At 38.7% G+C, this 13,106-nt stretch overlaps 1 pseudogene; it reads left to right on the top strand.

Moving 5' to 3' along the window:
* The first annotated feature begins 6,159 nt into the window (after positions 1–6,159).
* LOC138164146 (endogenous retrovirus group K member 13-1 Env polyprotein-like) lies at positions 6,160–6,911 on the top strand (annotated as a pseudogene).
* The last annotated feature ends 6,195 nt before the right edge of the window (positions 6,912–13,106 follow it).

Genomic DNA, 13,106 nt, shown 5'->3' with positions numbered 1-13,106 from the left:
TATCTCTTTGCCATCTTTACTGTGCCTCCTCTCCCTCCCCACTCCACTATCTTTTAAATCATGTTACTTACATCGATTTATTCTGTTATATATAAGAAGACCTGGTTAGGTCTTCTGAAAGCTATACCATCTTTTGACATTGAGTTGGGTATCAATGGAGTACAGGGGTTGTCCACTGCTTATTTCACTCTTTCTCTACATGACTGATTTTTTTTTGTCACACATCTCTCTGACATTCTCTAATTTTGATAATTCAATCCACAAGGGAGCATGATAACTATCTTAAAAAATTTGAAGGATTATTATCTAAAAGAGTAATTAGACTTATTTTCTTTAGCTTTGGCAGAAAAAGTCGTGTAGGACCAATGTGTGGAAATTTCAGGAAGGCATCTTTCGGTTCAATGTAAGGAAGAACTTAGTGATAGTATCTCCTAAAAATGCAATGGACTATTATATGAAGTATTGTGTTCTTTGCTAGTAGAAGTATTTAAGCTGAAACTGAGTAACCATCTGCTAGAAATTTTATAAAAGGAATCCTTTCTTATATGAAGTAGAAATTTGTATAGATTACCTATAATTGATTCCATTCCACTCTGTGATTCCAAGTCACAGGCTAAACCAGAATTATAGGAATCCATCCTTCAGCTATTCTCAATAAATGTTCATGCTATGAAAGACATATCTTTGTTATATCATGCTGCAATAGGCACATATATTGAGAGGTGGGAAGAGTCATCTAATCCAATCTCCTTGTTTTACAGATGAGAAAATACAGAGGTTGATAGACTTTTCCAAAATCTGCCAGATACCAAGTAGCAGAATTGGGATTTTAACCCAGGTCCTCTGACTCCATATTCCATGCTTTCTGCTGCACTATGCTATCCTGGTTTTCCTTTTTCCTTGACAGGAAATGGATGATAGAGGTTATCACTAAATGGAAAGAAGAGAGAAAGGCTAGGGCAGCTAAGTGACACAGTGTACAGAATCCTGGACTCAAGATGAGGAAGACCAGAATTCAAGTCCGACTTCAGACATTTACTGTAACCCCGAACAAGCCATTTAACCTCCATCTGCCTCAGTTTCCTTATTGGCAAAATGCGAACAATAATAGCATCTACTTCCTAGGGTTGTTCTGAGGGTAAAATGAAATTATTTTTGTTAAGGATATTCCAGAGATCTGGAGCTAGGATTAAAACCAAGAATCACCTACCCAGCAAAAATGTGTATAATGCTTCAGGGAAAAATATGGTCATTCAATGAAATAGAGGATTTTCAAGCATTCTTTATGAAAAAACCAGAGCTGGACAGAAAATTTGACTTTCAAATACAAGAAGCAAGAGAAGCATGAGAAGGTAAACAAGAAAAAGAAATAATAAGGAACTTATGAAAGTTGAACTATCTACATTCCTACATGGAAAATGATGATTGTAACTCATAAGACTTTTCTCAGTATGAGGATAGTTGAAGGGAATATATATGTATATATACATGTATATATACATATATGTATATATACATGTATATATACATATATGTATAGGAGGGTGTATGTGTGTATAAATATATATGTGAGTGTGTGCATATGTGTGTATATGTATACATAGAGGGCACAGGATCAGTTGAATAGGGAAGGATGATATATAAAAAATAAAATTAAGTCATGAGTTACAATTATTGTTTTTCCATGTAGGAATGTAAACAGTTCAACTTTAATAAGTGCCTTATGATTTCTTTTCCCTCTTTACCTTCTTATGCTTCTCTTGCTTCTTGTATTTGAAAGTCAAATTTTCTGTTCAGCTCTGGTTTTTTCTTCAAGAATACTTGAAAGTCCTCTATTTCATTGAGTGACCATATTTCCCCCTGAAACATTATACTCAGTTTTTCTGGGTAGGTGATTCTTGGTTTTAATCCTAGCTCCTTTGACCTCCAGAATATCGTATTCTAAGCCCTTCAATTCCTTAGTGTAGAAGCTGCTAGGTCTTATGTTATCCTGATTGTGTTTCCACAATACACAAATTGTTTTTTCCTGACTGCTTACAGTATTTTCTCCATGACCTGGGAACTCTGGAATGTGGCTATAACATTCCTAGGAGTTTTATTTTTGGGATCTTTTTCAAAAGGCAATTGGTGAATTCTTTCAATTTCTATTTTGCCTTCTGGTTCCAGAATATTGGGACAATTTTGCTTGATAATTTCTTGAAAGATGTTGTCTAGGCTCTTTTTTGTTCGTGGTTTTCAGGTAGTACAGTAATTTTTAAATTATCTCTCTTGGATCTGTTTTCCAAGTATCTTGATTTCTCATAAAGTCATTAGCTTCCATTTGCTGCAATCTAATTTTGAAGGAATTATTCTCCTCAGTGAGTTTTTGAAATTCCTTTTCGGTTTAAAAAAAGAAAGGTACAATCAAGATGGCAGGATAAAAGCACAAACTTGGCATGGGCTCTGGCTCCAACCACTTCCAATACTTATAAAAAATGACTCTAAACAAATTTGTTTTATAGCATCTTGATTTCTGATAAAGTCATTAACTTCCAATTGCTCCAATCTAATTTTGAAGGAGTTATTCTCTTCAGTGAGTTTTTGAAATTCCTTTTCCATCTGAAAAATATAAAAATGTAAAATATCTCATTGGAAAAACCAGTCAGGAAGAAACAATTTGTGTATTGTGGAAACATAATCAGGATAACACAAGACCTAGCAGCTTCTACATTAAGGGATCAAAGGGCTTGGAATATGATATTCTGGAGATCTGGAGCTAGGATTAAAACCAAGAATCACCTACCCAGAAAAACTGAGTATTATAATGCTTCAGGGGAAAATATGGTCATTCAATGAAATAGAAGACTTTCAGGCATTCTTGATGAAAAAACTAGAGCTAAACAGAAAATTTGACTTTCGAATACAAGAAGCAAGAGGAGCATGAGAAGGCAAACAGGAAAAATAAATCATAAGGAACTTATTAAAGTTGAACTATTTACATTCCTACATGGAAAATCGATCATTGTAACTTATGAGACTTTTCTCAATATGAGGATAGTCGAAGGGAATACATATGTTTGTATAGGAGGGTATATGTGTGTACAAATATATGTGTGTGTGCATATGTGTGTACATGTATACATAGACAAAGGGCACGGGATGGGTTGAATATGAATGGACAATATCTAAAAAATAAAATTAAGAGGTGAGAGAGGAATATATTGGGAGGAGAAAGGGAGAGAGAGATTTGGGGTAGATTATCTCATATAAAAGAGTCAAGAGAAAACTGTTACAATGGAGGGGAAGAACAGGAAGGTGAAAGGGAATGGGTCAACCTTACTCTCATTGAATTTGGCTTAAGGAGGGAATAATATACACATTCAATTGGGTATCTTTCCCTGCAGGAAAGCAGGGGGTTAGGGAATGGGGGGGGGGGGTATAGAAGGGAAGGCAGACTGGGGGAGAGCATAGTTAGAAACAAACACTTTTGAAATGGGACAGGCTCAAAGTAGAAAACAGAAAAAGTGGGGGGTAGGATAGGATGGAGGAAAATATAGTTAAGTCTTTCACAATATTACTACCATGGAAATGTTTTGCATAACTACACATGTGCAACTATGTTGAATTGCTTGTCTTCCCAGTGGGGGTGGGTGAGGAGGGAAGAAGGGCGAGTCTGGAATACAAAGTTTCAAAAAACAAATGTTAATTCACGTTACATGCAACTGGGAAATGAGATATACAGGCACTGGGGTATAGAAATTCTTCTTGTTGGGACAGCTAGGTGGCACAGTGAATAGAGCACTGGCCCTGGAATCAGGAGGACCTGAGTTCAAATCTGGCCTCAGACACTTAACACTTACTAGATGTGTGACCTTGGGCAAGTCACTTAACCCCAACTGCCCAACCTTCCTTCCTTCAAAAAGCAAAAAAAAAAAAAAAAAAAGGAAAGAAATTCATCTTGCCCTACTAGAAAGTTAGGGGAAGGGATGGGGACGGATATAAGAAAGAACTGATTGGGGGAAGGAGTATTCAGTAGGCTCGCTATTCTGGGGTAGGGGAGAGACAGGGAGAAAAATTTGTAAATCACGATCTTGTAGAAATGAATGCTGAAAACTAAAAATAAATAAAGAAAAAAAAGAATTTGTGTTTTCAGTTCCATGTTCTCTCTCCCCTCTCCCCCTCCCCTACTAATTGAGAAGGCAATAAATGCAAAACCCTTTACAACTATGATGTTATGCAAAACAAATTTCCATAATAGTCATGTTCTGAAAAAAAAGAGAGAGGGGAAAAATAGCACCTAAATTCTTAGAGGAAAAATTAAGTGAATTATAGAAGGAAATACAACAAAGCTACAACTTAACCCTTCCAGACTGAAATAAATCTAAACATAAAACAAAGAAGAAAGAAGTCAACTAGGTAAATGCAATTTTAGAAAAGTTAGATATAGACTTCTGGAAACTATTAAGTGGGAATAGAAAGAAATATACCAATACCTTAGCTATGCATGATAGTCACAAAAATTGACCATGTATCAGGGCATACAAACAAATGCATAAGAGCAGAAATATTAAAGGCTTCTTTTCTGATAATAATGCAATCAAATTATATTCATTAAGGGGACTTTGAAGGATAGATTAAAATTAATTGAAAACTAAATAACTTAAAAATGGGTAACTCGAACAAATTTTTAAAATTTCATTAAATGATAATGAAATGACATGATACATTTTTTTGGGTGCAATCAAAGCAGTAGTTAGGGGAAAATGTATATCTCTAAATGATTACATCAGTAAAACAAAGAGCAGATCAAAGAAATGGGCATGTGTGCATAACCAGGTGACCACAGCTTGACTCCACTAAACTCATAATCATGGGAAAGCCCTGTGGAATTACTTACATGGGGTAGAGGATATGTTTGTATATCCACAGGTGCTAGAACAGAGTAAGTACCATTGGGAAACATCAAACTGTTCCATGAACGGGGATCTGATCAGCAGACAATTCAAGGACCTCTCCTTTGGTGATGATGGAGCATTGTAGCAGCAAGCACCCCAGCGTCCCCAGGGTGGTTGCTCAAACAGGTTCTTGGATCTGCTTTGTTAAAGGAAAGCAACTCAAAATGGGTTAACAAGCTTACTTTAATTAGTCAAATATGTATCGTTCACCTAGTTCAGGGGAAAAAGGTCAGCACCCCGAACTTCAAAATATACAGACAGAATTATCAAGACAAAAACAGATCAAGTAGACAGATTTCAAACTGTCCAACCATTACATCCATACCCAATCAACAGCTGGGTTTCAACATCTGGGTTTTTCAAAGCCGGGGGGGCTCTGGACAACGGCTTCCCAGAATACAGATCAAATCACAGAACACTTCTCAAAGTGAGTCCCAAAACAAAGCCTCACATCAGGGCTTATATAGCCTTCTCCTGGCTCAGAGAATGTAACAACCTTTTGGACCCACTGGCCAATCAAGAAGTATCTGTTGAAAAACAAGCCTCCCACCCCAGGCTCCAGGGGCACTTTAGCCTAGGGGCAGGGAAGATCTTTAAAATTTACATTCCCATTACAAGCACAGAGAGTCAGAACATCAACAAAAACTCAAGAGGTGACCCTGATGACCTGGGGTCAAGTCAAGAAGAAAGTACAGATGGCAGAACAAGTGACTGAGGTAGTGTGCCTCCCTAAGACTGCCCCTAATCTTCTTATCACAATGTGTACCATCATCACCCTGGTGGTAGGAGTCCAAGCAGATACATATTGGGCTGTGATCCAAAAGCCACCCTCTATATAGGCCCTTACTTGGCTTGACAAACTTCCTCTGGTATATGTTAATGATACTAAATGGATACCTCACTCCAAGCTCCCAGAGGGAGTAAATCTAGACAATGAAGGAACGCCATACAAATATAATGGGTGTTCTGTGTATCCTCCCTTTTGTGTTACAAAAAATATTAGCTCTAACAAGTATTGTGTGAAATGGAAAAACAACTGTGGTTGATTCATGCAGAAACATATACACAGGCATTAGCAGCTTGCTCTATAGCCCCTGCAAAAAAGGTGGAACAACCTACCAGTGATGCCCCACCACCCTGAACAGGAACCGTGTTTACTCTGGCTCCCGATGGGCAAACATTGAGACACATTGGAGAAAATGCTTTGTGGCCTTCTAAGGTTGACATGGCATGGGAAGAGAATTTAATGTTACCAGCTGGGGCCCATACTCTCTATCGTCTGGGGAGCAACCAAAGTACATGATGGCAGTGAAACTTTTCACATTAGCACCAAATATTATAATCAGTCATCAATTTTCTGTGATGATGCTCTGTCCAGTCTACAGCTACATATCCCTTTAGGTCCTTTACAGAATTCACAATGGAAGCTGGCTGCAGCTGGCTGCAGCTTCCTGACCTCTCGTCCTTTACAAGACTCATCAGAATAATATAATCATTAATATTTCTAAAATTGCTACCTGATACATTAAAGCTTGTGTTTTTGTCCCATATGTTCTGCTCTTGGGGCACATTATAAAGGTATACAAAGATCATAATGGTTTATATAAGGTTTCCTGTTCCTCCTGTTATTTACACCATTGTATCACTAGTAATAATGCAAATACAACTTTTATGGCCATGTATCAACCCCCCCCTCACTTGGCTTCCAGTACAGCTATCTGAAGAGTGGGCCCCCACACCTACTCTACACCTATTTGAAGAAATCCTGCCAAAGTCTGTCACAGATCAAAGAGATTCATTTTTGCCTTCATCAGAGCCTCAGTGAATCTTATTTCTTTAATGGTCTCTTTAAGTACTGCTGCTGTTGCTTTATCCACTAGCATACAGAAGCGTGAGTTTATTAAGGAAGTAGCACAACATTATACCTACGTCTGGAAAACCCAACAAGACCTCAGTGTCTCCTATCAGGATAATTAGACAGCCTAAAAGAAGCAATGTTTTGGCTAGAAAAGGAGGTTGAGACAGTACAAAAACGTATATCTCTGTCCTGTCATTATTATGTGTAACATTATTGCATTACTCCATTAAAATATAATAAGAACACATCAGGTCTGGGCTCACATTCTAGGAGCCTGGGGGAAATATAACAACACTCTTAATTTACTTAAGTTGCATAACAAAACAGAGTTTGGAGAAATCAAAACTTGACACCATAACTACATCTATTTTTTTTATTTCATTTTTCAAATGCTTTATTAACTTCTGATTTACATCGTTAATTTCCACCAGATTTTGAGTTACAAATTTTCTCCCCGTTTTTTCCCTACCCATCACCCCAGAATAGCAGTCCCACAGGATATCCCCTCCTCCAGTCTGCTCTCTCCCATCTTCTCCCATACCCCCTTAGACTTCTCCAGTAGGGCATGGTGGATCTCTATGCCTCAGTGCCTGTATATCTTCTTTCCCAATTACATGTAAGATAGTATTATTAATAGTATATATGTATATATAATTTTAAATATTTGATTTTTAAAATTGTGAATTCCAAATTCATTCCTTTCCTCCCTTGTCACCCACCCTTACTGGGAAGATAAGCAGTTTAGTATAAGTTGTACATGTGTAGCTAATGCAAAACATTAACCTAGTAGATATATTGTAAAAGACTGTCTATATTTCCCTCCCTCCTATCCCACCACCCACTTGTTCTATTCTCTACTTTGATCCTGTCCCTTTTCAAAAGTGAGTGCTTCCAACTTCCTCCACCCCCAGCCTGCCCTCCCTTCCATCATCCCCCCTCTCATCCCCTTACCCCTACTCTCCTGTAGGGTGAGATACCCTATTTAGTGTGCATTTCATTCCCTCCCCAAGCCAAATTCAGTGAGAATAAGATTGCCCCATTCCCTTTTGCCTTCCCGTTCTTTCCCTCCATTGTAACCCTTTACCCTTGCCTCTTCTTTATGAGATAGTTTACCCCATTCTGTCTCTCCCCATCTCCTCTCATTATATTCCTCTCTCACCTCTTAATTTCCCCTTTTAAGTATCATCCCTCCCTATTAAATTGGTCCTGTGCCCTCTATGTATGTATGCCTGTAAACATATATACACAGATTCACACATGTATTCACATGCCTGTATACCCTCCAATATAGCCATATATATATATATGTTTCTGTTCCCTTCAACTATTTTCATACTGAGAAAAGTTTCATCAGTTACAATTATAATTTTTCCATGTAGGAATATTAAAAGTTCAACTTTGATCAGTAGCTTATGATTTCTTTTCCCTGTTTACTTTCTCAAGCTTCTCTTGCTTCTCGTATCTGGATGTCAAATTTTCTATTCAACTCTGTTTTTTTTTTATTAAGAATTCTTGAAAGTCCTCTATTCCACTGAATGACCATATTTTCTCCTGAAACACGATACTCGGTTTTGCTGGGTAGGTGATTCTTGGTTTTAATTCCAGCTCCTCTGCCTCTGGAATATCCTATTCCAGGCCCCTTGATCCCTCAGTGTAGAAGCTGCCAGATCCTGTGTTATCCTGATTGTGTTTTCACAATATTCAAACTGTTTCTTCTTGGATGCTTGTAATATTCTCTCCTTAATCTGGGAATTCCAGAACCTGGCTATAATATTCCTAGGAGTTTTCTTTTTGGGATCTTTTCAGGGGGTGATCAGTGGATTCTTTCAACCTCTATTTTGCCCTCTGGTTCTAAAACATCAGGGCAGTTTTCTTTGAGAACTTCCTGGAGGATGATTTCTAGGTTCTTACTTTGATCATGGCTTTCAGGTAGTCCAATAATTTTTAAATTCTCTGTCCTGGATCTATTTTCCAGGTCAGTGGTTTTTCCCATGAGATATTTCACATTGCCTTCTATTCTTTCATTTGTTTGGATCTGTTTAACATCATCTTGATTTCTCTTAAAGTCACTAGCTTCCCTTTTCTCCAATCTAAATCCGAGGGAATGATTCTCCTCATTGAGATTTTGAGATTCTTTTCCAATCTGGCAAATTCGGCTTTTCAAGGCATTCCTCTCCTCATTGCCTTTTTGAGCCTCTTTTGCTAATTGAGTCAGTCTGTTTTTAAAGGTGTTTTTTCCTCAGTCAGGCTGTTGACTCTCATTTTGTAATTTTCTTGCATCATTCTCATTTCTCTTCCCAATTTTTCCTCCACTTCTCTTATCTGCTTCTTAAGGTCCTCTATGGCCTGTAACCAGCTTGTATTTTCCTTTGAAGCTTTTGGCTCAGGAGTTCTGACTTCACTGTCTTCCTCCTATTCCATGCTTTGCTCCTTTTTGTGCCCAAAATAGGAGTCTAATGTCAGAATCTTCTGTTTGTTTTGCTTCCTTTGTCTGGTCATGTCGCCCCTCAGTCACTTGACCCCTGGACTTTTTGTCACAGTAGGACTCTGCCATCAGACAGGGGAGCTTTTGTCCCAAATGCTGGGGTTTTCTCAGCTGCCAGAGATATTAGTTGGGTGCACTCTGTGAGCCCTCCACATGCTCTGGCAAGTTGGTCACGCACCCCAGGACTTCCATCCTTGACCGCAATCCAGATGCAAGCAGGTTAAAGGAAGAGTGATTATCCCTCATACTGGTCACTTGGTCCCCCTACACTCTGCAGGCCAGGAGCTGAAGCTGCAACATGACCCCGGCCTGGTGTTTGCCACCCTGTGGGCAAAAGCTGATGTACTCCCACCTCCTGGATCCCAAAGTCCAGACTGCACTGACCTCTCACTTTGTCCTTCACATCTATGTGTTGATGAATATGGAAATGGCCACAGCTGCTGGTGATCTGGAGTCCCTCCAGCCGGCGGCTGGTCAGGACCGCCCTGGGGCTAAAACCTTGGCTTGTGAGTGGCTGGGCTCGGCTCCCAGGCACTGCACTGGCTGCTTGCTGCTGGCCTGCCGGGCTTTCCTCAGTGGGAGGTTAGCTTCTCTGTGTCATTTTATGAGTTCTGCTCATAACCACATCTGTTGCAGAAAGTTGGCTTACTGGTATGAAATTATTGAACCCTAGACAATTATTTGGGTTATGGTATTTAACTGGCCTTTGTGTTCTGATTATCTTTCTGTTTTGTCTTTTTGCAGTCTGCAGAACAACAATAAAAACTAGAGATTCTTTTCATTATATGCAATCCCAGATTACTCTATCCATGCTCCTTCATAAATTTAAGAAGAAAGAGAGAGATGCCAGAAACTAGGTGACCACAGCTTGATTCCATAAACTCATAACCAGCAAAGGTTGTACATAAGAAACATGACCGTGGAGTCAAATATGGTTGCTTGGGAATGCAGCTGGGCAGGAAACTCTTTGAGCAGATTGTATAGGCCACTTTATCATGAAGGCCGAACAAAAGCTCACAAAGTTAAATATTGTATATCTCTATAATTTTAAGTGCTTTTCATTATACCTGCTTATGTTTTTTACAAGTTGCCATGATGTTAATAGCTTCAATAAACATCATCCTATTGCAGTGGCCCAAGGAAGTTGCTTGCTTCGGAACCTGCCCAGGCTATGTTAACCTAAGCTTGTGTTCTCTTCATTACTGCAGCTGCTCTTGCCCCATTCTGGGTTCCATTTTTTTGGGACCCCTACTGTGCTGGCTGCATCAGGCATGTAACTGAAAAATGACAGAACCAACAAATTCAAAACCTCTGACTAAACAATAAAATAGAAATCTTGAAAATAAAAGGAGAGATTAATAAAACTCAAAGTAAAGAAACCATTGATCTAATAAATAAAACTACAAGATGGTTTTTAAAAAACTCAATAAAAGTGATAAGCCTTTTCCTAATATGATTTTTAATAAAGAAAAAAGGAAACCAAATTACCAGTATCAAAAATGGAAAAAATGGGAATTCATATCCAATGAAGAGGAAATTATTAAGAAAAAAGCAATTAGAAAGAGGAGCAGAGCCAAGAGGGTGGCGTAGAAGCAGGCAAACTCCATGAGCTCAAATAACCACCTCAAATACCTATAATATATGACTCTAAACACATTTTAGAGCTATGCAACCCACAAAGGTACAGAAACAAATCTCCCACTGAAGGCAGCCTGGAATTGGACAGGAAGGGTCCATCTCATCATGCTGGGAGCCTAGCCCAATCCCACATGAGACTGTGGTTTTAGCCCCAGTGTGGCCCTGACCAGCAGCAGCTGGAGCAGACTTTGGGAGAGTGGATCACCAGCAGCTGTGGCAGTTTCCAGAATTATCAACCCATAAATGCCAAAGACAAAGGTCAGTGTGGAACTTTGTTGGAACTGGGGGAGGGAGGGAACAGAGCATGATCTGGACCCTTCCTTTAGGGCAAGAAGTGGCCAAGGCAGAATTGCTCTTGCTTTAACCTGCTTGGATCTGGATCTCTGTCTTAGATGGAGGTCCTGGGGTGTGTGACCAGTGAGCCAGAGCTTGTGGTGTCTGTAGAGAGGGCACCCAACTAATAGCTCTGGCAGCTGCAAAACCCCCAGCAATTTAGGACAAAACTCTCCTCTCTGGAAGCAGAGTTCTAGTGTGGCAAAGAGCTCAAAAGTCAAGTAATTGAGTGGCAACATGAGCAAGCAAAGGACGCAAAGCAAGCACAGCAATCAAACCTTAGATTCCTTTTTGGGGGACAAAAAGGATCAAAGCATGGAATGGGAGGAAGACAATGAAATCAGAACTCCTGCACCAAAAGCTTCCAAGAAAAATGTGAATTGGTTACAGGCCATAGAGGAGATCAAGAAGGATTTTGAAAATCAAGTAAAAGAATTGGAGGAAAAATTGGGAAGAGAAATGAAATGAGAATGATGCAAGAAAATCATGAAAAGTTAGTCAATAACCAGACTGAAGAAAATAACATCTTAAAAATAGACTAACTCAAATGGCAAAAGAAATCCAAAAAGCCAACGAGGAGAGGAATGCTTTAAAAATCCAAATTTGCCAGATGGAAAAAGAATTTCAAAAATTCACTGAAGAGAATCATTCTTTGAGAATTAGATTGGAGTAAATGGAAGCTAATGACATTATGAGAAAGCAAGATACTATTAAAGAAATCCAAACAAATGAAAAAATAGTAGGCAATGTGAAATCTCTCATTGGGAAAACCACTGATCTTGAAAATATATCCAAGAGAGATAATTTAAAAATTATTGAACTACCTGAAAGCCATGATCAAAAAAAGAACCTAGAAATCATCCTCCAAGAAATTCTCAAGGAAAAATGCCCTGATATTCTAGAACTAGAGGGTAACATAGAAATGGAAAGAATTCACCGATCACCTCTTGAAAAAGATCCTAAAAGAAAACTCCTAGGAATATTATAGCCAGGTTCCAGAGTTCCAAGATCAAGGAGAAAATATTACAAGCAGCCAAGAAGAAACAATTTTAATATTGTGGAAACACAATCAAGATAACATGAGATCTTACAGCTTCTACATTAAGCGATTGAAGGGCTTGGAATATGATATTCTGGAGGTCAAAAGAGCTAGGATTAAAACCAAGAATCACTTAGGCAGTGAAACTGAGTATAATGTTTCAGGGGAAAATATAGTCATTCAATGAAATAGAGGACTTTCAGGCATTCTAGATGTTGAATAGAAAATTTGACATTCAAATACAAGAAGCAAGAGAAGCATGAGAAGGTAAACAGGAAGAAGAAATCAAAAGGAACTTATCAAAGTCGAACTATTTACATTCCTACATGGTAAAATGATAATTGTAACTTATGAAACTTTTCTCAGTATGAGAATAATTGAAGGGAATAGAAATGTGTATATACACACACATACATGTATATGTCCATATAGGAGGGTATATGAGCATATGAATACATATGTGAATGTGTGTATATATGAGTACAGGTATACATAGATAGAGGGTACAAGACCAGTTTAATGGGAAGGGATGATACTTAAAAGGTGAAATTAAGAGGTGAGAGAGGAATATAATGAGAGGAGATAGGGAGAAACAGATTGAGGTAAACTATCTCATATAGAAGAGGTAAGGGGAAATGATTAAAAAGGAGGGGAAGAACAGGAAGTCAAAAGGGAATGGGTCAACCTTATTCTCATTGAATTTGGCTTAGGGAGGGAATGACAGACACACTGAATAGGATATCTCACCCTACAGGAGAGTAGGAGGGAAGGAGATGAGAGGGGAGATGATGGAAGGGAGGGCATGCTGGGGGGGGGGGA

The sequence above is a fragment of the Petaurus breviceps genome, unplaced genomic scaffold, assembly GCF_028583685.1.
Source record: "Petaurus breviceps papuanus isolate PSGF00001 unplaced genomic scaffold, PetGlider_PUasm1.0 189, whole genome shotgun sequence".
Lineage (NCBI taxonomy): Eukaryota > Metazoa > Chordata > Mammalia > Diprotodontia > Petauridae > Petaurus > Petaurus breviceps.
Note: the sequence above shows the minus strand (reverse complement) of the source record. Positions and strands in the feature narration are given on the sequence as shown.